Raw genomic sequence first — 25,121 nt, 5'->3', positions numbered from 1 at the left:
TCCGTGGGGATGACACGGTATCCGTGGGGATGACACGGTATTCGTGGGGATCAGATGGTGTCCGTGGGGATGACACGGTGTCCATTTTGTTTCCCATTCTCCATGTTCTTCACCACATCACGAACATCCTTCCCATTCCTCTCTCCCTCCCAATCTCTGCCCATTTCCCTTTGTTTGATTGTGACAGGTTCATAATCCCGATCTGACCCCATCGGGTTAATTGACCCCGTGACGTGAACAGGCCCCAAATACCATCACCATGAACTGTTCTACCTACAAACACTCAACGAGCATCACGTCGGTGATGTTTGGTCCACAGGACCAAAGGACCGTCGGTGATGTGTGGTCCACAAGACCAAAGGACCGTCGGTGATGCGGTGTATAAACGACGGCCCAAACGACCCTCCTTGTCCTTCCCCCCAGGGAGTGTTGGAAGAGTTCAGTTTTTGTGTAAAAGTGAAACGAACGTTGATCCTCGTCCTCCTCCACTTCATTACAAGGATCCACACGGAACGTGGACGGGGAAGAGGACACTTGGCCCATCAAGTCTCCGTCACATCAACAACACATGAATTAACCCACAACACCGAACCGAACAACAAACATGGACAAAGGTCCCGGTAATTACATCAACAAACTCACCGTTTACTATTACTCACCCTTGTGGAGATCGTGTGTCGGTGATAAATGGAGTAAATGAGGTGAATGACGGTGAGGAGCACGAGAAAAACTCGTCCACACTTCATGATTCTCACGAACAAATGAGGGATCAGCGTCGTGGGTTCAAATTGGGGGACGTTGGAAACAATGGGAACCATGGCAACAATGGGGAACCATGGGAACAATAGCAAAATGGCAACAATGGCGAATTAATTCAGAACGATTGATGATAAAAATAAACATCATAAATATATTTTACAATAAAAATACTGAACATTAACATGAGATTAATACTTCAATTATAATTATTCACTAAAACGTTTTTTTTAATCCTTCAAATGAACGAATAAGGAGTTGATTTCATTCCCATATCGCATTCATTCCCCCGGAAACGGATTTCATTTGATTCATTAGCTCCTGGTGTGTTGGGTGAGTCATAAGTCCCAGGACACGGTTTTCGCTGCTTGTTCAAGATTTGTTTATACACCGCCCCGTCCCTATTCCATCGACAGCCGTTGTATGACGTCATCTCCGGGCCCACGAACCTCCGGGTGATCTTAGTTTTTATTCCATTGTCTTTGTACAGCGATTTGTTAGCGATGTGTACGTGTACAGCGACAAGGCCGTCCCGACTAGGCGAACACCGCGAAGACCACGAGTCGCCTGCTCGCCCATGACCGACACTGCAGCTCTGGTGTCCACGCAAAACACGGTCGGCTCGCCATTCACTTCGACCTCCACCATGAACGGCGTCGTCATCTCCGGACCAACGGAAAACAGACTCAACCGTGGTTGCATCTCCTGCTCCGGCATCGCCATGCCCCGGCTGCAGGCCGATCTCCAGGTCACTGGGGTCCTCCCGCACCTCGTCATCCAAGACCCCAACGGAGGCCCCCGCCATCCGACACACACGCTTCAAATGTCCCACCTTGTGACAATGCAAACACACGGTGTTCTTATACGGGCACATTCGTCGCAGGTGCGGACCCACACCCCCAGCACCCCTGGAAATCCACCTCGCTTCCGGTGCGACCGTGCTGCAGTGCGCGCCCTCGTCCCGCACCGCCAGACGCGCGTGCAACCTGCGGCACCTGAGTCATCGCGCGGACCCCGGGCTGCGCGACCTGTGGCGCCTGGGTCATTGCGTGAACTCCGGGATGTGCGACCTGCGGCATCTGGGTCACCGCGTGGACCTCGGGACCAGCCGACATGCCCCAGCTGGAGCTACTCATTACGTCCTGGCCAGCGATGGTGCAGACATCCGTGAGCGTCTGCTCGACAGACGAAGCAGTCCCGACCGCCGAGTTGAATGTGACGTCGGTCAACCGCAGGATGGCTGCTACCATCTTCGCATCTCGCAGACCAGAAATAAAACGATCTCTGAGTCGTGCCGGACGCTCCTCTGCCGTGAACTTGCAAAGCACGGCTGAATGCTTCACCCGTGCTACGAAGTCTGCAACGCGCTCCTCGCCACCCTTCGCGAGGTGATCGAACTGGAACCGCGCGAGCTGCAACGACTTCTCTGGCGCCAAGTGGGCCTTCATTTTCGCCACGATGTCCTGAAACGATAGCCCGTCATCACTGGGCTTATTTGGAGCCACCAAATCACTCAGCAGCCGGTAGTGCTCCGGTGATAGCGAGGCGAGCAAGATCGACTTGCGTTTCTCTTCATCATCTACATCATTCGCGCGGAGGTAGCAACCCAATTGTTCAGAAAACAACTCGAAGTCATCTCCCCCGAAAACGGGCACGCGCCCGTGCGCCGTGCCCCGACCTTCTGCCATGCTCGTGCTGGCGAGACCCTTGGCTCCGTAGCCTGGAACCGCACGGGTTATTCGCTGCCGCCCTGCACACGCCGATCCGAAGATCCTCGTCAGCCAACTGTGGTGTCATGTAGAAGATGCTTAGCAGGCAGACACGAGCGGGGGAACAGTTGAGCCGGGCTGTGTTGCACAAGCGCGAGCGCGGGCGTACTTTGCCCGGCAGCTCCCCTTTATTACGTACTCAGCACACTCACAAGCCGGGCGACTACGGCATCACTACAACGCCTCAGGCGGCGCGCACTCCTTATATTCCTGGCAGACACGATGCCCACGACGACCACTCCCCCCATCATCATGCCCCGCCCTGCATGCCCGCAGGCTACACCACAGTTTTGACCAAAATTGAGAATGTTCGTCACACGTCGGTCCGTCTCGTTTGTTTGTTTTTCTGAGTTCGAAAACCCGCGAACACTTTCAGGGATCTTCGTCAAACTTCACCAGATAATTCCGAGGAACAAAAGTGAGGATGTGGATGTTTTTGTGACTCAATTTGTGAAAGGTCAAGGTGACAGTGACGTCATTTGTATGATTTTTGTCATTCCTGTCAGGCTCCCACCTGACGCCTTCGTGCGACACACCGAGCGGTGTATAAACACTCTTTCCCAATTGTTTATCCAGGCGATGTATGACGTCATCGCCGGGCACGAAGGAGGGGAGGACTCGGTTTTTATTCCGTTTTCTTTCTTTCTTTCTTTTTTGTTTGTCCGTGATCCGTGATCTTTCTGCACCAGTTGCGTGCCAATAGAGCCGGGAGAAGAAAACGTGAACGGAGGAGAAGGAACTGGGTCAGACCATGGATCGGGAGGCGACGCCATTCCGGCAGAAATGACCAGCTCATGGTGGAACTCCGGAACGAGGACCATGCACCCTTCATCAACTTCCTGCGAATGCCCCCATCGATGTTCGACGAGCTGCGAGCCAGAGTGGGTCCAGGGATAACCAAGCAGTCCACCTTCTACAGGGATCTGCTTGAGCCTGGCATGAGGCTGGCACTGAGCCTGCTGCTGTTGGTGCCGTGACTGTAGTGAGGGGGAAACTATTTCACTCGATCAATGAAAACGATTTCAATTGCCGAGCACCATCGTCCAAGAACAATAGGTGAGTGACCTATTGGGAACAATAGGTAACAATAGAAAACCTCACGTAATCGTCGACGATACGCTGCCACGCTTTGCATACGTTAGACTATCGTTGGGCAGAGGTTGTGAACGCCGACAACAGGCTAAGCATTCGTTGGTATAAGTTATCTATAAGACAACGAAACGTTCTGAGCCCGTTACTAATATGTTATGCATACGACCAACACGTTATGAATACGACCAAAACTTTAAAAAGAAAACCTCAAAACTTCAGCGTACGCCAACGTTTTACATACATTTTTATACGTTGCCATTGCTGGCGAAAACGTCAAGGTGTGACAGCGCCTTTAGAAGAGCCATTTGTTGACACTTTCTCTCCATTTATCCCCTCTTACAGAAGGTAAACGTTTGACTTCTTCGTTCGCTCCATTGTCCTGGTGAATAATACACGGGGGAGCGAGCCGAGCGTCCTCACTGGCCATATTCAGCGTCCTCACTGGCCTCACTGGCCATGGACAACTTAGCTGGTCACATGACAGTCTGACGTAAATTGCATACGATGTCAGCCGATCTATTGGCTGTCGAGGCGTTACGTGGCCCACACGTGATCCGAGTTGAGGAAATTCAAATGAGAGAACGTGGGGAATGCATTGATTTTCAAGATGAAAATACACAATAACTGCACCTATTTGAGTGGAGAACTTTTGGATACGTATATATTTGGATATATACTATCATATCATCAAGGTTTTGTCTACCCTACCCCCCCCCCCCCCCATGAGTGGAACAAAACTGCACGATACAGCTTACGGCTGATGGCCTCTTTATGATGTCATCACACTCAAAAACATGTTCGGAGTTTTTATTTAAGTCCAGAAAACTCAGAAACAGGGAGGGGGTGTCTTGTATCATGACAGGGTGGTTGGGGAGGAAAACTTTTAAATGATCCCTCTGTTGTTTTTACAAATGAGAGTTGTGTGTCTGACCATGCCACATGTTTATCACAGTCAGATTTTCAAACATATCCTTTGTTTCGGCTTTGCAACCCATTAAAAACACGACAAACATCCACTTACTCAGGGAGTCGCCTGGGCCCTGGGGTGGGACCATGGCTAATGTCAAGGTGCATAATCCCTCATGTCTGCAGCAGGGGTCAATAAAACACTTGCACTGTGGCACGTGTGCAGTGGAAAATCATCATTAATCTTCCCTCCACTTGGACGAAGTTCCACATGGCCATCTCTGAGAAAAATGTCGACACAGACAGACAAATATCTCTCTTACAGGATAGATAGAAGGACATCCAAAAAAAATTCCTGAGTGAAGGATTTGAAAAATGAGGATTAAATGTGAAGAAGAGTGAAATGCTTTTGTGGAACAAAGGAGTTTATTTTGAGAATTAACCCTAACTAAGAATTAACCCTAACCCTAACAAATTCCTGTGAAAGGGAAAAAAAAACTTTTTTCAACCCGTATATATTGTCAGAATAAAATAAAAAATTACATGAAAAGGAACGAGCACACAAAGACCATTGCATGATTTTTCAGGGATGTGACATTGCTCTGGGCAAGACGACGTGCATCACTGTCCCTTGTGGGAGGCATGGGGGCTGCAGTCCGAACGACAGAGGAAATTAACAAAGCATCGTTTCACCAATCAGTGTCAGTCATTTCACACTTACATCTTCACTGCACCACAAAACGTGCATGTCGACACTTCAAAAGGTTGTATCTGTGGTTCATGGAGTCACTTTTTTACTGCAGGTAATTGCCATGGACTCAGATGTGTGCATTCTGCATGAACTAACACGGGGCGGCATCACCAGGCTTGATTTCAACAAAGACCACGGCGTACAATGTGGAGAGAATGAATGAAACGAAACACAACGAAGAACAGCATGCAGTTTTCATTTCCACACGATCTTACAGTGTCAAGAGAAATTGAATTACAATAATTGGACAAACTCTTCTCTCTGGATATCATTTCCAAATCCTATTTTGTTAGTTCCTGGTTTGTTGATCACTGAATTATTTTCAACAATCAAAACCCTTTGAACAAACTGATAAACGATATTCCATTGAGAATGTTGAAAAATCAACTTTAAAAGAAAGCTCTTGTACATAATCTCCCAACCTTTCATGAAAGGTGATTATGAAGTGTCAGACATGTAAAATGTATTATTATTATTATTATTATTATTATAAGGAAACAAGGCGTCACACTGATGTCTCTGTGGAACAGTCATTGGTTGGTGTGTCCCATCGATTTCCTTCTCTTTCACAAAATTATCTCAATCCACAAAAGTCAAAAATTAAATTCGATCTCAATTAGAATATAATGAAAAACAAAGCAACACAAACAACTGGAGATTTAGTTTGGGAACGAAGGCTCAGAGTGGAAGAGTTTCATCCACAGATGATTAGTACACCGAGACTGTGCTGAAGAGTCCCCAAAACACCGTTTTTATCATCTCTGAAGTCTCACTTGGAATCACGAACAAACTTTCACGAGTGATGAAAATTCTTCACAAAAATACCCAGAAAATGGTTGATTATTGTCAGGATTTACAAGGAATGGGCAAGATAGAAACAAACAAGGTCGTACGATACGTCGATGAAGTGATGGAATACTTTAATTATTGTTTCTGGAATTACACACATACAATCAGTAAGACAGAAACAAACAAGGTAATACAATATGTAGATGAAGTGATGGAGAAAGTCAATGATCCAAAAGGATTCCCTCGAGGAATCTGGGAATTTACTACATGGAAATGGTCCAAGTATGATGAAAGATGTTTCTTTGACCAGTTATAAAAACTGCAAATGTGATAAGAAACTGAGAATCATTCATTATCAGAGGATAAATTTGGCCGTTGATAAAGAGAACATGAAAGAAAGTAAAATTGTTAAGAGAGGGAGTGGAATGTTGTTGTTAACAAGAAACTCGGCTTCACTTCACTCACCCTAATTAAGTTCACTGGAGGACAAAGTTCTCCCAAAACTTTGTTTGTCCTTTCAATTTCTCTGGGGTCATTGCACTGAAGTTTTCAGGTGGGGAGTTTGCTTTGGACAAACTACATTAATTCCCGAATTCTGGACAGATTTTCAGGTTAAAAATGTCCATTGGTATGACAACAGAGACGTTCAGAGAAACATTTCCTGCAGCAAGGGTATCTTTGAGCTGATTTAGCCCCAGGTTTGTGAAACGAGTGAGAAGGAAGATCTGCCTCATTCTGGGAATCGTTGACTGGTGCACGAGATGTTTGTGCATGAGAATCTCCCAATTTAGCTCTCAAAAGGGCTTTGCTGGAATATACTTTAGCTTCTTTAAACATGTCGTCTCGTTCATCCTGTTCATGAATTGTCGACATTTTCACCTTTGAATCAAGATCTTTCTTCAACCCGTAACCATGGTCGTTTACCTGAAGTGAAAGGAAAAAAATCATTTGATGGTTGAAGCCTCATCCAAACAGTCTCAGTAAATGAACATTTGTTTAACTTAAGGAATCAAGAACAAAAAAAAGAAAAACTTTCACAAAAACACCAGAAAAAGGAGCAAACGAAGAAAAATGAGAAATAAGAGTATTATTGAAATGAAGGACAAAATGTATTTGTTCAAACCGTTGGTGGCTTGTTGGACAATCCCATCTACCCCGAGGGTTCACGCCGCTGCAAACCCTGATCCAAATCACTTATATATACGTTAAGGAGTCGACGTTTTGCCCCTTCCCACTCCTTCAGCACACTGCTGTCTCCACTCCCTTCTGTAGTCTCAGAGGCTTCATCAAGACTTTTTCCAACAGTGGTTTTGAACTGAGAGTTGGTTTTGGGCGGTTTTTCGGTAAAATCGGTCCATTTTGCATTTTTAAAAATCTGAGATATATTTCGCTGCTTGAAGAATGCACTCACGATTAAATCACGAGCTTATTCTGATCACTCACGTCTGCATGTGAGATGCCAAGAAGCTTCTGCTTGCATTTTTCAAAAACACTATAAAGCTCTATTTGATCATTAAATATTTCATTAACAGTTTGGCATGGTCCTGGTGCTCCAGGAGGTGACATTTACACCTGTACAAGGGATCTGTCAGAGTAAAGCCATCAATAGTATGTCCACCGAAAAGTCAGTAATTGTAATTTCGGGCGGAATATGGTGAGGAGGCCGACTGGAGGACTTGTGGACAAAAAGGCACGTGGAAAGCGTTTCCTTGTTTGAAATGGAGTCATCACGGGCCGTTTTGACAGACAGCAGGCCATGGTGGTGTAGTAAACTGTGCAGCGCCAGACAGCAGTGTGATTGTCTGGAAGGTGAAGACGCCCAATGATAGTGGGCGGCCAATTTTAGGCTGTGTGCCGGAAGTCGGGTCCGAACAGAGTAAAAGCCGGCACCACACATGTGCATTGATTGATCAAGAGTGGTTGGACTGAAGTTGGGCTTCAAGAAGACTTTTTCATCGTCTGTCTGTCTCTGTGTGTCCTTATTTTGGGTCTACATTGTCGAGGCTCTCATGAGAGTGAACGCACACGCAAAGCAAGGGGCATGAGACAAGAGGGGTGGGAGAGGGATGTGATGGGGGACACAAGATAGACAAGATGGATATTACAGGGACTTTCAGGAAGGAAAGCAGGGAGTTTGAAGAAGGGGGAGTTTGGGGTGGATAAAATTTTTAAGGGTGGAGTACTTAACTTTCTCAATCTGTTTCTGTCTCCCTTTCCGTCTCCTCTTTGACAGACGGTTTGAAAGAGTACAAAGGTATCTCCTCATCGCCATCTCCTTGTTGCCGTCATCCTGCCCCGTGGTGCACGAGTCCTGTGCCATACCCACCTGCACAACTATACCATCGTGGTACTCCGAGATATGATTGTGCCTCCTCAATTCCCTGAATGCCCTTTTTGCTTCTGGTTTGATTCTGATATTTTGCTTCCAATGGCATGGTTTAGTTTTCTTGTTTCCAAGTTTGATTGTGCTCTCTTTACTTCCACATTTGTTGTTGTCAATCACCAGATATGATCCATATATTTATCATGTCCTGTCCTCCATGTTCCCCGTATTAATTTCAAAGAAACCATGATTTGTAAGAAACGTTTTCCCACCTTGTGCCTTCCAACAAGAGCAACCTCCAGTTTAGGTTTTATTGAACGATCCTTGGGTATTTGCGAATGGTTAATTGAACACAGTATACATCGTTATCATCTGTTGAACACAGTGGGAATTTGGAGATTGTTTGGTCATTCGCAGAGGTCTTAGAACTGTGGCTCAGAGGGTCTATGTTAGCCTGACCTCAAGCATGATAGTACCAAAAAGGGAAGATAGGAACGTCACATGTTGCTACTTGAATTAACTCCATCGCTTACGATGCACAACGTGGGTGCAGATGCAAGAATATGACAATTATTGTGCTTTTTTACTTTGGCTTATAAGTTACAGATCCACCAATGAACGTTTATATTTGACTTGGAATCATAAATTACTCGACTTAGCAGTGCCTGACAACCCCTCACCACCCAAAATAAATCTCAAGTGGAAATGTTTCAAAAAATGAGAATAAAACGACAGAGAAGGATGCAGATTCAGGGAGGCGTAGCTGACTCCAGTTTGCTCGATATTACTTCTAGAACATGAGTATGAGAAAAGACGAATGAACTTTCATCCAAATTGCAAGAATACCTACAAATAAGGAGGGATGAATGTGTTTGGTGGGATTGATCTGGAGGAATCATGAACAATGGACTCAGGTGGGATCACCAGCGAGGTCAATCCAAAATTTAAATCTTCAGAACTGCAGATTATGTCATCATTTGGAGATTGCTTAAAATGTTTCTAAAATGTTGTTTCTTACCTGGATGGTTGTGTCACTTTGATGCTTTGTTTTCAAATCCTTCATGGCTTGATAACCTCTGTATCCTGATTGGATGGTGACGACTGCCCCTTCCTTGGCAGGGTCACCCAGGAAATGACTATTCATTCCACTCTTGTGAAGTCCAGACCAAGACACCACATCAACATGAGGTCGAGATGTTTTCTTGGTTATGTTCAAACTCAAATCACGTGATGTGGTGCCACCATCATGTCCCACTCGAGGTTGAAAAACTTTTTCCATCTGCACTCGTCGCTGGTCCTCAAGAGCTGAGTCTCCATCACATTTGGAACTTATACATGGACTGTGAGAACTCGTCCTGCTGGAATGTCCCTGAGAGCTCAGAGAGCTTGATTGAGAAGAGTGCACCTGGTTTGTAACTTTCGGATGGTTCCTCGTTTTGTATCCATGGTAGTTTGCCTGCAAAGAAAAGGACAAATTAAAATGATCGGAGAAGCTTCATTCAACCAATCACAGTGGAGAAGGATTTGGATTAACAACATACGTGGAGATGGTTATCAGTGAGTAGTTAAAATTTTTTTCAGCCAGTCACAGCACATGGTTTCACAATCACGTGACAAGATAGGCATTGTGGGTATATGACTCAACAATCTAAGCTTTATTCACATGATCTGATTCCAGGAGCTATATTCATTTTGAAAGTTGATTAATGAGAAGGAAAAGCACAAAGTAAAATATGGGATGTGAGTAATGTCAGAGAAAAATGAAAGATTTCTGTATTATAATCAACAGTGACATATTTGGAATTCCCATCTGAACCCAGGACTCATGAAGTGAGAAACCCATATTCAAATCCCGTACATTATTCTGGTTTGTTCCTGGTCTGATTAACATTAGTATCATTCAGAGAATGGTGATCTGGTGTGTTATTATGTCACGGAAGGTTTCTTGGTTAATGGTCAAGAATGGCGGAAAAGGACGAAAATATATGTGCATGGAGGAAAGTGGGAGAGAGGAGTATCTTACTCTTCCTCATTCAAAATCATTTGTGGACAGGAGAGTGTATGTGGCTGGCAGGATAGCCGCAGGGTACACACACTCGGGTCGAAGCTGTCGATCTTGGGTTTGAATCTCGGCCGAGCTATAAGCTGTTGTCCTGGTGTTTCTCAAGTCGGGTGAGTCATCAAAGTGTGTGCCTTCAGATGGTGGTTAAACAGGAATTCCATCTGACAGCATTGGTTGGTGGATCTTAAACTCCTTCCTGAAGAGAAGCTAAGCTATCACTGGCAGCGTGGCCAAATCCAAATTCCTGCCCGAAGTTCTGCTGTGAGTGTAATAGCAAACCACCTAGTGTATACCTTGCCTTGGAATATGTTTTCACAGCACCGAAGCTGTGCGAAGAGTATGGAACGTCAGACATCAGAGAGAGACGGCCTGAAGATGCAAGCATTGAAACATCCGAAACACGATGATAGAGAGAGGGAGACTGAGACAGAGACAGAGACAGAGACAGAGACAGAGACAGAGAGAGGGAGGGAGAGAGAGAGAGAGAGAGAGAGAGAGAGAGAGAGAGAGAGAGAGAGAGAGAGAGAGAGAGAGAGAGAGAGAGAGAGAGAGAGAGAGAGAGAGAGAGAGAGAGTGTTCATAAAACACGTGACCCCACAATGCTTGAAAAACAATGACATGGGCGGGGCGAACAAACGGCAAAATTGATTGGTCGTGATGATGTAAAATGCCATCATATTTTGAACAAGTATTGTTGAAGGGAAGGGTTTGAAATTGCTAAAATGGTGATTTTGTGTTCTACAGCATTTAAATATATCATGAAATTGAAATAAAGTAAAGATTAAAATGGTCGAAGAAAAAAAATTCCAGCAATTTACCGCTGTTAACTCAGCGTCTTCAACACCACCAGAATGAACACGTTACATCGTTGTTTGTGTCCTTTATGACATCCTTAAAACCATCAAGTTTCCTGTTTGGAATGATTTTCAATTTTGTTTCACTTCCAAAGAGGTAGAAAGAGGAAAAAAAATTATCTCACTCTTCTCTGCACATGTGTGATCAGGATGGATTCAGAGCCAAGGTACTGTTGGACTGCAGGTCTATTTTACACTTAATGTTCAAAATATAACATTCAATTTAAATCAAGTTGTTCCTCGATCATAAACTGACATTTGTGGACAGAAGGACAGACAGTGCTTAATCTCTCAATTGCTTAACCTCGCTGTGCACTTTGTGTGCGTGCGGTAAATATCGGAGGTCCTGCCTCTATTTTTATACAAACTAGAATATAAGACCATTCACTTCGCTGGTGGAAATACCAATCTTTGCTGTGATGGATCATCAATAGGGCAAGAACAAAAAGGAATCCTGGGAGTGCGGGGATAACCAGCATCACAAGTTGGCATTTGCAGTTTCCTCACGTGTGCCCACGTACCCACACTAAAAAACAATGTTTTCATCACAAACCTTCCCAGGAGTTCCCTGAATCCACTGCAGTTCGATTAATTGAAATCCGTTCTCAAGTTATAACAAGACAAACAAACAGACAGACAGACACGGCTCCTATCATAACGCAGATTACAAGGATACCTATAAATTATCGAGAGATTAATGTGTTTCATGGGATTGAATTGGAGGAATCATGAACAATGGACTCAGGTGGGATCACCAGCGTGGTCTATCCAAAACTTAAATCTTCAGAACTGCAAATTATTTCATAGTTTGGAGATTGTTTAAAATGTTTCTAAAATGTTGTTTCTTACCTGGATGGTTGTGGCACTTTGATGCTTTGTTTTCAAATCCTTCCTGGCTCGATATCCTCTGTATCCTGATTGGATGGTGATGACTGTCCCTTCCGTGGCAGGGTCACCAAGGAAGTGACTATTCATGCCACTTGTCTCAAGCCAATGGGAAAACACCACGTCAACATGACGTGGAGATGTTTTCTTGGTGATGTTCAAACTCAAATCACGTGATGTGGTGCCACCATCATGTCCCACTCGAGGTTGAAAAACTTTTTCCATCTGCACTCGTCGCTGGTCCTCAAGAGCTGAGTCTCGATCACATTTGGAACTTATACATGGACTGTGAGAACTCGTCCTGCTGGAATGTCACTGAGAGCTCAGAGAGCTTGATTGAGAAGAGTGCACCTGGTTTGTAACTTTCGGATGGTTCCTCGTTTTGTATCCACAGTCGTTTGCCTGCAGAGAAAAGGATAAATTAAAATGGTGGGAGAAGCTTCATTCAACCAATCATAGCGGAGAAGAATTTGGATGAACATCATACGTGGAGATGGTTATCAGTGAGTAGATAAATCTTTTTTCAGCCATTCACAGCACATGGTTTCACAATCACGTGACAAGACAGGCATTGTGGCTCTATTTCTCAACAATCTAAGCTTTATACACATCATCTGATTCCAGGAGCTATTTCATTTTGAAAGTTGATTAATGATAAGGAAAAGCACAAAGTAAAATATGGGACGTGAGTAATGTCAGAGAAAAATGAAAGATTTCTGTATTATAACCAACAGTGACCTGTTTGGAATTCCCATCTGAACCCAAGACTCATGAAGTGAGAAACCCATATTCAAATCCCGTACACTATTCTGGTTTGTTCCTGGTCTGATTAACATAAGTATAATTCACAGAATGGTGATCTGGTGTGTTATTATGTCAAGGAAGGCTTCTTGGTTAATGGTCAAGAAAGGCGGAAAAGGACAAAAATATATGTGCATGGAGGAAAGTGGGAGAGAGGAGTATCTTACTCTTCCTCATTCAAAATCATTTGTGGACAGGAGAGTGTATGTGGCTGGCAGGATAGCCGCAGGGTACACACACTCGGGTCGAAGCTGTCTATCTTTGTTTGTCCTTGTTTCTACATTCAATGTGTGTATGGCCATGTCCACAGCGAGGGCATCATACTCATCCCTGACATGAAGCAGCCATGTGTCTAATGTGCTGACACTTAAAGCAGATCATAGGAGGAGGAATGTAGCTGTGAATGGGTTAACTGATGTAATCCAATCTTTGTGTTTCACAGAAGTAATGCAGGAGTAAAAGTCAGAACTGCATCCCACGGAAGTTTTGTTCTCACTCGTTGAGTTGAAGTGTTTGACTCGGAAGACCACCTGATCTTCAAGTTTTGTCACTCTTTCTTTTGACAGAACGAGTGACCGCACTTGCAGAGTTGCACAGGTTCCATCCACCAATCCGTGGAAAAGGAATACTGGATAGAACGTGTGGTCTAAACAACAATAACTCGAGAGTATATAGAACACAATACCCTGTGCAGTGTTCATTTATATACTTCAATTTTAATACACCAATGATTTAAATTTTAAATCAGGCATACATTATGCATCAGGGCGGGTTACTAAATGAAATCTTCAATTAAAAAAAACTTCAATTAAATCAGTGCAGGTTACTAAATTTTAGTACTATGGCTGCAGACTTAACTTTACAAGTGTGTCTTTTGCAGTCATTGGAGGGTAAGTGGACAAGGAGAGGCGTCGGTCGGAATTAAAGCTGCACGTCTCATCTACCTTTTAGCTATATACGTTTGAAATCCCATGACGTATTGAAAATCCTTCATAACCCAACTCTCTTGCTATAGTTGCCCTGCGACCTCCAATGGAAATTTTAACCTTGCTCTTCCATGAGACTCGATCTGTAGAGAAAAGAAAGAGCAGACAATTGTGTACTGTTACATTGGCTCAATTTCCTGTCTGGAGATTAAATATTATCTGAATTGATTTTTCAGGTATCCAGATCTTCATTTAAATTCACAGGGTGTGTAATTTGGTTAGGCTGATAGGACTGTCAAAAGGTACACACACACTCTCCTCTCAACCATCTAGCTTGAGTTTGAATCCTCACCCAGCTATAAACTGTCATCGTGGTGTTTCACAAGCAGGATGATTCATCAATGTGGTGCTATCCCTTGGATGGACATTAAATTGTTCCATCTGCTGACATTAGTTGGTGAGCCATTGCCGGCACCATGGCCAAATTCCGAATTCCTGCCCAAACTTTAGTCGAACAAAAGGCCTGACCAGCAGGTTCTTGAAAGACTTGACCCAAAACTTCCCCTGGCCAATCCGACAATAATATGTGAATAATTGTGGCTGTTAAAGAAGATTGTGGGAAATTTGGTCATAAAGGGATGCAGATGTTGGAGTCGATCATTGTGTGGCAGTACCCTGGCTAAAGTTTTCACCAGAAGATGGCGACTGGTATAATATATTGTTGTGGATTCTCGCCACCCCGGCGTGCAGGCCACGGCTTTTACCTAATTCGCGCCACACGCGCCACCGACCGTGGCAATCCAGTCGTAGCTTCCGGATCAACGCCGAAATCCAGCTACGGGTGTGTTTTTAACCACACCGTAAATCAGCCAACTCTTCTGTCCACGCGCGACAGGGTTGATCGCCGAATTGTCGATTTACCTAAGTATTCGCGCAGACAGAAATGCCGGGGATTTACACCTCGACGGGACCCGTACGGACACGAGCCGCTTTAAGCAGCTCGCGCCGTTTGCGATTGCCGAGCGGTTTATTATCGCCAAGCCCCGTCGGACTCGATTTATCTTATCGGCTATTAAAAGCCAGCTATTTTTCCGAACGCAATTACGGCAGCTCAATGGAGGAAGGGACGCAACGAGCAGGTGAATATTCAAACAATGACATTTATTTCACATGCATGCAGTCAATGAAGCAATGGGGGTAAGGGACAAGGACACGAGCAAAAAGACCTACAGCCGTTGTCTATTTATTCTGTACATGCACTTAACCACAATTCTACTTAGCGGACAAGGCACCACAGACTTCCATGCAAAAATCCCAGGAAAGAAAAAGAGAGGGAGAACAGGGCCCATAGGCCTTTAATGTTCCGCGGAGCTGTGGAGACCGCGGGAGCTCCGTGAGACCGTGCAGGTTACCTGCCACCCTCGTGGTGACTCGCTGGGCGACCCTCAATGTCTCGTCGTCAACACGGCAGCTGGTGTATTGGCAGCTCGGTTGGTCCAGGCCTAGCCGTGCGGCCTGATCGATCGGGCCTAGCCGACGACGCCTCAGAGGAGCGAACGGGCCTTGCTCTTTTAGAGTTGATGCTCTCTTAAGAGCCCGCTCATTCCTCAGCGTCGCTCGGACCATCCCAGGGCCCGATCACCTCGGACCGTTATGTCACTGGCTGGCGACTTCTCTCCGGCTGCCTCCACCGACCCACAATTCGGCACGGCACTGCAGGCTTGGCTGGACACCAGGCTCCACTCTGACCTCAACGCCGACTTCCACTCCGAACTCCACTCCGAACGAACTCAGCCACGAACCCAGACTTCAACTGGACCACGAACCCAGACTGGACCACGAACCCAGACTCCAGACGAACTCCTTGGGCCTCAGCCCCGCCTTTTATTTGGTTCGGGGGGGGTGGTGTTTGGTCTTTCACCTCTGACCCTTCACCCCCCGCTGGCTCCGCCCCTTTTGTGATTCTGATCTGATCTTGCCGTCAAACGCGGACAAAGCAGACGTGGTAGAAATCACCGGCCCTCGCCCCAACGAGGGAGTCCCTGCGTCTTTCGGTGGAGATGCCCTTCATTTGTGGAATGCTGTTGCTGGTGAAAATATGGTGGTGTTTGTGGAGATGAAGGTGAGGAGACGTTGTTCGTTGGTTGATGTTTGTTGGTTGATGTTTCCGGACCAGATTTCACTCACGCAGGCGCGCACGCGGCGGCCTCGTGTGAAGCGCAGCACGGACCCCATGCTCGCTGCTGTGTGAATCCGGCACGGTCCTCGAAACGGCTACGGCCGCGACACGGCCTTTGTCCCTCGTCTGGCGCCGTCGTCGTCGCAATTCCACACACGCACTCCCACGTGCCATGTCGCTTATACACCTTGCCATTGCACTCTCACTCGGGCACGCGGTTGCGTGTTCCTGTATACCAACCATCATTTCTCTTTCATTCCGCGACCTCACACATACAGTCTCTCTCACACACGGCCTTTCACTCACGCGATGCGCGCGTTTCAACACGCATTTCGTCACACTCGTAACCACACACACCGGAACAACCACACTGGGGATTCGCGCTACCACAAGGGGTCCCGGGGCCTCCATTCCCCCCAAGCTTCGTGTGTACCCGTCCACAGCACTTGCCCGCTCGAACTCGCTTGGCACGACCGGACTCACCTCGTCGCGATCCGCCTCAAGAGGGCATATGCCCTCCCCTCGTTCCTGAAGAAGGCTATCCTGCTGCTTGCACCGGGTCACGACACTTTCTGCCAGCTCACCCCCATTGTCCCTCACTAACTCCATGTATGTGTGCTGTTCTTTAGTTTCGTCTTTATCGTGTAGTTTCTCCTCTACCTTTTCTATCTTCCACGTCTCTGGTGTTTTTATTTCCGTTGTCTTCTTTATTATTTCCTTCGTCTCTACGTGTCTCGTACATGTCTCAGTCACCCCATTTAATTTTTCCCTCTCTGTCACCGTCACTTTCTCCGTCACGACTCTCGCCCAACACGTCTCCCGAATTATTGTGTCGGCCTCTCTCGTCATGACCTCGCCCGTCTCTCTCGCGGGCCGGACACAATTCACACTCCCCCCAGCTCGTTCGCTCCAACTCGTGGCGCCACCATTTTGAGCTCCACTGTCCGCGTTTCGCTACGCGCAATTGCCACGATTGCCTTTTGCCCAGCCTGCAGATTCAGCCTCATGCGCTGCGTCTCACCCCTCATTTCTTTCATTCGCTGTGCATTTGCATCCATGTTGTTTTTTATTTCTTCCTTCATTTCCTTTTTCATGCCATCCATTTTTTCCAGTTGTTGTGCATTTGTATCCATGTTTTTTATTTCGTTTTTCATTTGCTGCGCATTTGCATCCATTTTGTTTCCCATTTCGCTTTTTATTTATTTTGCGTTTTCTTTCATTGCTCCCATCAATGCGTCAAACATCCCTCTCATGTCACCTAACTCCGTGGCAGTCGATTCGCCATTATCGGGCGTGGATCCGCCGGGGACCGGGGAAGGAATTTGACGGGGGGGGGGTATCAAAAGCCACTTCCGCCCCCACGCCCATTTCGAGCTCTGTGTTTATTTGTGGGGAAAGTTCAACCAGCATGGCGGTGCTTTTGTCCTGAGCCATAGATTCTATCATTTCCAAATTTATATCTAATTCTAATCCCTCCTGCCCCCGCTCGCCTTGAGCTGCCATTTTGTGTATCGGATATAAAAAAATTTATACGCTCATAATTTAATGGAACCGGAGGGTCGCCTCGCACACCCTTGATCCATTTCCATTAATTTAGTTTGGAGAAGGATGAATTTGAATCCCACTCCTGACACCAGTGTTGTGGATTCTCGCCACCCCGGCATGCGGGCGACCGCTTTTAGCTAATTTGCGGCCGCACGCGCCCACCGACCATGGCAATCCAGTCGTAGTCCGGATCAACGCCAAAATCCAGCTACGGGTGTGTTTTTAACCACACCGTAAATCAGCCAACCCTTCTGTCCATGCGCGACAGGGTTGATCGCCGAATTGTCAATTTACCTAAGTATTCGCGCAGACAGAAATGCCGGGGATTTACACCTCGACGGGACCCGTACGGACACGAGCCGCTTTAAGCAGCTCGCGCCGTTTGCGATTGCTGAGCGGTTTATTATCGCCAAGCCCTGTCGGACTCTATTATCTTATCGGCTATTAAAAGCCAGCTATTATTCCAAACGCAATTACGGCAGCTCAATGGAGGAAGGGATGCAACGAGCAGGTGAATATTCAAACAATGACATTTATTTCACACACATGCAGTCAATGAAGCAATGGTGGTAAGGGACAAGGACACGAGCAAAAAGACCTACAGCCTTTGTCTATTTATTCTGTACATGCACTTAACCACAATTCTACTTTGCGGACAAGGTGCCACAGACTTCCATGCAAAAATCCCAGGAAAGAAAAAGAGAGGGAGAACAGGGCCCGTAGGCCTGTAATGTTCCGCGGAGCTGTGGAGACCGCAGGAGCTCCGCGAGACCGTGCAGGTTACCTGCCACCCTCGTGGTGACTCGCTGAGCGACCCTCGATGTCTCGTCGTCAACACGGCAGCTGGTGTATTGGCATCTCGGTTGGTCCAGGCCTAGCCGTGTGGCCTGGTCGATTGGGCCGAGCCGACAACGCCTCAGAGGAGCGAACGGGCCTTGCTCTTTTAGAGTTGACCCAAGGCCTCAGCCCCGTCTTTTATTGGGTTCAGGGGGGGGGGTGGTGTTTGGTCTTTCACCTCTGACCCTTCACCCCCCGCTGGCTCCGCCCCTTTTGTGATTCTGATCCGATCTTGCCGTCAAAAGCGCACGTGGTAGAAATCACCGGCCCTCGCCCCAACGAGGGAGTCCCCGCGTCTGTCGGCGGAGATGCCGTTCGTTTGTGGAATGCCGTTGCTGGCGATAAGATGGCGGCGTTTGTGGAGATGAAGGTGAGGAGACGTTGTTCGTTGGTTGATGTTGTTTGTTGGGGAAAGACGGCGGCGTTTGTGGAGATGGTGAGGAGATGTTGGTGGTTGTGGCGATGGTGATGAGGAGATGTTGTTTAAAATAACGATAGGAAAGAATAACACTATCTCAAAGATTCACAGCCCGGCACATGAATAAATCCCGTTAGACATTGGTGGGGAAATCTATCTGGACACACACTTATTGACATTACTGATCTTCGGGGAACCTGAATGGTGATCTGTGAATTTCCACAACCGTAACAATATGTAATGTAATCTGGGTGAAGTGGGGGGGGGAGGGATTGGGACAGGGCATATAAAGGGGAGGGGAGAGGGAAAATATAGGTGAGGGTACAAGAACAGAAAGGAGGTGATAGAACAGAGAGGCCACCAACCTTTCTGCAATGTGGGAGCAACAGACCCAGAGATTCAACTTAATTGTAGAAGATTCCAATGATTTTGGGGGCTTTGGATTCCAGGACATCAAAATGTATAAGGCAGGGGTGCCAGCCCAAAGAAGAGAGCAGTACTCTATCGAGCTGTGGATGAAGGCCTTGTCTGTTGTTAGAAGTTAAGATTTGACAGGACAGAAGATGCCCATCCAATGGCTGGCTTTGCAGGCCAACTCTCATATGTGGTTTGCTGAAGAGAGATCTTGGCTGATGATGAAGCTCAAACGTTTAAGGGAAATAACTTTTAGAGAGTTTGTCAAGGGAATGTATGGAAGGATTTACCAAATGTTCCTGGCAGAGAGATAAAGTGAGAGTGCAAGAATTGCTCGAAATTGCAATGTGAGAATTGCCAAGTGATCTCTCAGCATATGCAGAGAGAAGAGCCTGCTGCCTGTCCATCTGAAGGATGAGGGATGCTCTGGCAAAGGGTGGAGAGGTCAGCAAAAATAAAAGTTGAGCTTTTCAGACAATCAGATTGATGAGGAACAAGACTGAATAAAAGACTCTACTTTGGGGCCTTTCTTTGAGTTTATATTTTCTCACCTAATGAGACTACATTTTGGACACAAAAATAATTTTAAAATTCACACTCAATGGATTTTCGAAGTGCCAAATAAATAAAGGTATGACTTAAAATTGGATAGTCAAGTTGGCAGAGGTTTAGTGAACCTGCACAGGTGTGCAGTTAGATCGATCTACGACTACTACTTATTTCACGGTTCCAATTATTCCCACATTTTTGGTCCAAGCCTTTCACGATTTCAAGGTGGCATACATTAATTTGTAGTGTTGGCAATGACTCGCGTACTCTGCAAAACACACCGTGGGATTGTTAACATCTACCAACTAATACAAGCAGATGTGATTTAACGTGATTCTTCACAATTGAGATATAGGTCCAAAAACAATATGTAGTACAACATCTCAAAAAGTTGTGGACGGGTTATGAGAAAATTATGGGGATAAGTTGGGTAGATGACAAGAATGAACCAATTAGATTTTGGTTCAGGTCCAGATCCAGATCCGGTCTATCAGTGGGAAACAAACCGTAAACTGTTCAGCCTGGCGGAGGTACTGTACGTGCTCTACTGTTCCCATTGAAACTAAAATGAAATGGAAAATTAAAAATATATATTTTTTACCTCCTTACACATTCTGAGCATGAACAGACATATGTTCGGTTCAAGCACATTAACTTGTGATTTGCAAAAAATAAAAATATAAAAAGATTTGTTTTGCATCTGCTCGATAAATGGTCAAAAACTTTTTTTGGAAGGAGTGCCAGGACAGAATGAACCAGAAGGTGACAAATTATTGGGAGGATCTTGAGTTGACCTGAGCTTGTAATAATAATTGCAAGCAGAGTCATGCAAGCTGGACAAGAGGAAGGACCTTTCAAGTTAGGCACACACCTACTGTCCATTGCAACCTTTGATGGTGCACTGAGTAAAACTAACATCAAACCCACAACAATTTTGTAGAAAGGTTTCCGTTCTCTAGAAGAGTTATCAAACCCAGACCTGATGGCAAGGATCTGTGACGCAATGGCGATGATTCAGGCGACCGTTAATATTCTATCCAAATTTAATCGAGTAAACAAAAGGCTATTTTCGGGGCTTACAAGCAAAGGGGCAGCCATAATTGTTGTCAGCATAGATACTATATGCCTTGTGTTGGCTTAATGGTTAGGGTGGTGGGCTTGGGATCCTAGGATCCTGAGTTCAAATCCTGCTCAGCTGTTGAATTAATACCAGGTGGGGTTAATTCTACCTGTTATCCTTCTGAGGTTGGCAAAGATGAATGCCAGCTTGCTGGTATACTGTGTCAGAGTGGCGACCCGTCCAGGATTGTGTCCAACAGCCAAGGAGACTGTTTAGGCAGCACCAACGCTCTGCACATAGTATGGTCCCAATTGATGGATGGATAGATACTATGTACTAAGATATTCCCATTAAAAATACAGAACATACAATGATGAGGGGTACATCATCATCATGACGATTACTGGGAGGACGCAGAACTGACCATCACAGGGAGTAAACTTTTTTTTGAACTCCGGTGTTAACAAGACAGCCTTGATTAGAGTACCTAATTGAAGAATTTTCCAAGTATTACAAAGGCTTCTGCAACACCACTTGGCACACCGTTACTCGATGTCAACAGCAGGCGGTGTTCACCTAGTAAACAACTTGGGCAGCTCACAAGAGACAGACATCATTTTACCGCACACAAGGCATGTTTAGGAAGAACAAACTTGTAATTGGAGTGTATTTATAATCTTTTTTTTTTTAATGTTCATGATATTTTCACAAATAACGACAGGTAACCACTGAAAGTCCGTCCTTCAAGCCAGAGGCATGAAAAACCCCAAGCTTAGCTCTCTCGATTTTACCATGGATGATTCCAGCGTGGAAGATGCTATGAGTCAACACGGTGCACACTTTCCTCTAGGCCCACACTTAGAGGTTGTTGTGAAGCTTTTGTTCGGTACTGCAGGTGACGAGGTGAACAAAATCGGTTGCACCATGTTTACCTGTAATCAGGATAATTACCACTCTCCAAATCCACATTGAATGAGCACCCTGAATGTAATAACTAATAAGCAGCAGTGTGGTGGTATGCACCCACAGCAAAATATGATGTATCCTCACCAACTTCGTTCTTCATTCGGATGTAGCACAAGGCTGCGGTGTAGCATCATTCGCTGAGGACATGGCTGTGCCACTGATGCAATGCCCTCTGCTGGTTAGGGCAGGAATTTGTAATCTGGCCACGGTGCCGGCGATAGCTCGCCTACTCTTTGCAAAGGGATATTATCGTCCACCTACGAATGCGAGCAAACGGGATACCCAGTTGAACGTCCATCCGAGGGACGACGCACACATTGATGAATAACCCTGCCCGTGAAACACCAGGATGGTGGTTTATAGCTGGGTTGGGATTCGAACCCAGGGTTGACAGCCTTGGGCGAGTTGGTGGACCTTGAGGCCATCCTGTCAGCCCTATCCTGACCTGATTGACATGGATGGAATGCTGGAGGAAAAAGAAAACGAAGATGTATTCACCGGTATGATGGGTTGGCATTTACAAAGGAAATTCTTTGATTGGTCAACTACGCATGTAAGACATGTATGACGAGTTCATGAGTTCATTGTAGTCACCGAAACAACCACAACCTCTCCTATTCCAACATATTATGTCGATGCACCAATCTGCCTAAGTAGGAGCACCATTACCTGTCGTGACATGGACGACACGTATATGGGGGTGACAGTGATGATCAACCGCGAGAGTAGCTCAAAATTCAAGCAAAACACAGGTAACCATACGATCACCATAGGAACCAGGATTCCAAATTTAATTGCTGTACTCCACAGACATACTCTCAGGGGGTTGTGGGGCTTGTCCAGTGCGATCATTTAGAAATGGGGGAATGTGTTTGTAATTCTCTATAGTTATAATAATATGGAAATACTGTTTAACTACCAATGATATAACAGATATTTTGCATTTTAATGATATATATTTGCACTCCTATCAGTTGTTATCCGACGACATCTTGTTCGTCCATGAGCCTCAATCTCGTAGAGAAAAACAAATCATGTTTCATGATTGTGGCCTTCAATCACTGATGAATCACTGATGTGGCCTTCATCAAGATGATGATGAAAATCATCCTCACCTAAAAATCAGAGTATACTCCAGGGCTGTATCTTCTCTGATGATGCAAGATAAATGTTAACACGTGAGCACGGAGCATGCCATACCGAATGGAGGCCACTCTAGAGCATGTCATACATAATAAGGCCACTCTTGAGCATGTCATACCTAATGTAGGCCACTCCAGATCGTGTCGTACCTAAAGTGGGCCACTCGAGATTATCTCGTACCTCATGAAGGCCACTCAAGAGCATGTTGTACCTAATGGAGGCCACTCTAGAGCATGTTGTACCTAATGGAGGCCACTCTAGACCATGTTGTACCTAATGGAGGCCACTCTAGACCATGTTGTACCTAATGGAGGCCACTCTAGACCATGTTGTACCTAATGGAGGACACTCTAGAGCATGTTGTACCTAATGGAGGCCACTCGAGAGCATGTTGTACCTAATGGAGGCCACTCTAGGGCATGTTGTACCTAATGGAGGCCACTCCAGAGCATGTTGTGCCTAATGGAGGCCACTCGAGGGCATGTTGTACCTAATGGAGGCCACTCTAGCGCATGTCGTGCCTAATGGAGGCCACTCTAGAACATGTTGTACCTAATGGGGGCCACTCTCGAGCATGTTGTACCTAATGAAGGCCACTCTAGAGCATGTTGTACCTAATGGAGGCCACTCTAGACCATGTTGTACCTAATGAAGGCCACTCTAGACCATGTTGTACCTAATGGAGGCCACTCTAGACCATGTTGTACCTAATGGAGGACACTCTAGAACATGTTGTACCTAATGGAGGACACTCTAGAACATGTTGTACCTAATGGAGGACACTCTAGAACATGTTGTACCTAATGGGGGCCACTTTCGAGCATGTTGTACCTAATGAAGGCCACTCTAGAGCATGTTGTACCTAATGAAGGCCACTCTAGAGCATGACGTACCTAATTAAGGCCACTCTAGAGCATGATGTACCTAATTATGGCCACTCTAGAGCATGACGTACCTAATTAAGGCCCCTTTAGAACATATCGTCCCTTAGGAAAGCCACTCCATGGCTGAAATACTGTATTTTGTTTTCTTGACAATCCTCTTGCTGTTTATTGTTTCTGCCCTTTGCTCTGATCAGGGCCGGATTACGATTTTGTCGGCCCCTGGGCTACAGATACTGCGAGGCCTCCAGTGATAATTAACAAAAGCACGCAAATCGAATTTCGGATTCTTGAAATCAGTTTATTCAACTTCTACAACATAATGTCAACATTAGGCCCGCATCGATGGGTGCAAGTGTAACACAACAAAAAGTAAAGAGATATTGTGATATTTTCAAAACTAAAATAAGTTTTTGAACTATTAAATTTATTTGCCAAGGCTAAACAAAATTAAAATTCAAACATTTGCTTTACATAATTTCTTGGTAACAAATTTCTCCAAAACATCAGTAAATTGTAAATTTTTGAGAACATCATTTTCAATTGCCATGACAGCACTAGTCTGTAAAGTCGTTCTTGTGTCATTGTTGACCTGATTACATTCTTTATATGTTTCAGCCTGGAGAAACTTCTCTCTCCAGTCGCATTAGTTATCATTAAACACAAGTAAATCAGTAGTGCTATTTCAACATTAGGGAATGAAGAAGTTAATCCATTTTTTAGCACAAGGGTGTAGATATCAGAAGCTTGCACTGTTTCATGCTTGTCCCTGAATTCATCAAATTGCCCAACAAAGTTTTTAAAGTGAACATTGCCTAACAAAGCAATGACGAAAGAAGAAGAAGGAGAGTTTTGATGGAATGAGTGATTTCTTGTACAGGCCCTAAGCGAGTATGAGATCGTCTCATTGTAATCAGGATTGCCAGTGCCAAGGAGTTGGAATAATGGGCAAGAAAAAAATTCCAGTATATTAATTGAGCCCTTTTAAAAGAGATAATTCATCATACTTATAAGTTTAATTCTGCATTTACAAATGAAGTAACTTTTCACAGTAAATTAATTTCACTTAATCTCTGGAGGCCCTCAGCTGGCGGAGGCTCCTGGGCTGCAGCCCATAAAGCCCATGCCTTAATCCGGCACTGGCTCTGATAGGGTGGTGCAGAGGTAGTCCATTTACCTTTGAGCTGTTCAATTCCCCACGCAACTACACACTTT

At 45.4% G+C, this 25,121-nt stretch overlaps 1 long non-coding RNA gene across 2 annotated transcripts in view; it reads left to right on the top strand.

Annotated features, from left to right (window-relative positions):
- LOC147030064 (uncharacterized) overlaps positions 1–9,388 on the top strand; it is a 73,516-nt gene extending 64,128 nt beyond the window's left edge. For both annotated transcript variants that reach the window (XR_015056215.1, XR_015056216.1), the window contains one exon: positions 8,297–9,388. This is a non-coding gene — a long non-coding RNA (uncharacterized LOC147030064). The remainder of the gene's footprint in view (positions 1–8,296) is intronic.
- The last annotated feature ends 15,733 nt before the right edge of the window (positions 9,389–25,121 follow it).

The sequence above is a fragment of the Eptatretus burgeri genome, chromosome 3, assembly GCF_056783735.1.
Source record: "Eptatretus burgeri isolate ZD-2024b chromosome 3, Ebu_testis_v1, whole genome shotgun sequence".
In the NCBI taxonomy this organism is placed as follows: domain Eukaryota; kingdom Metazoa; phylum Chordata; class Myxini; order Myxiniformes; family Myxinidae; genus Eptatretus; species Eptatretus burgeri.
Note: the sequence above shows the minus strand (reverse complement) of the source record. Positions and strands in the feature narration are given on the sequence as shown.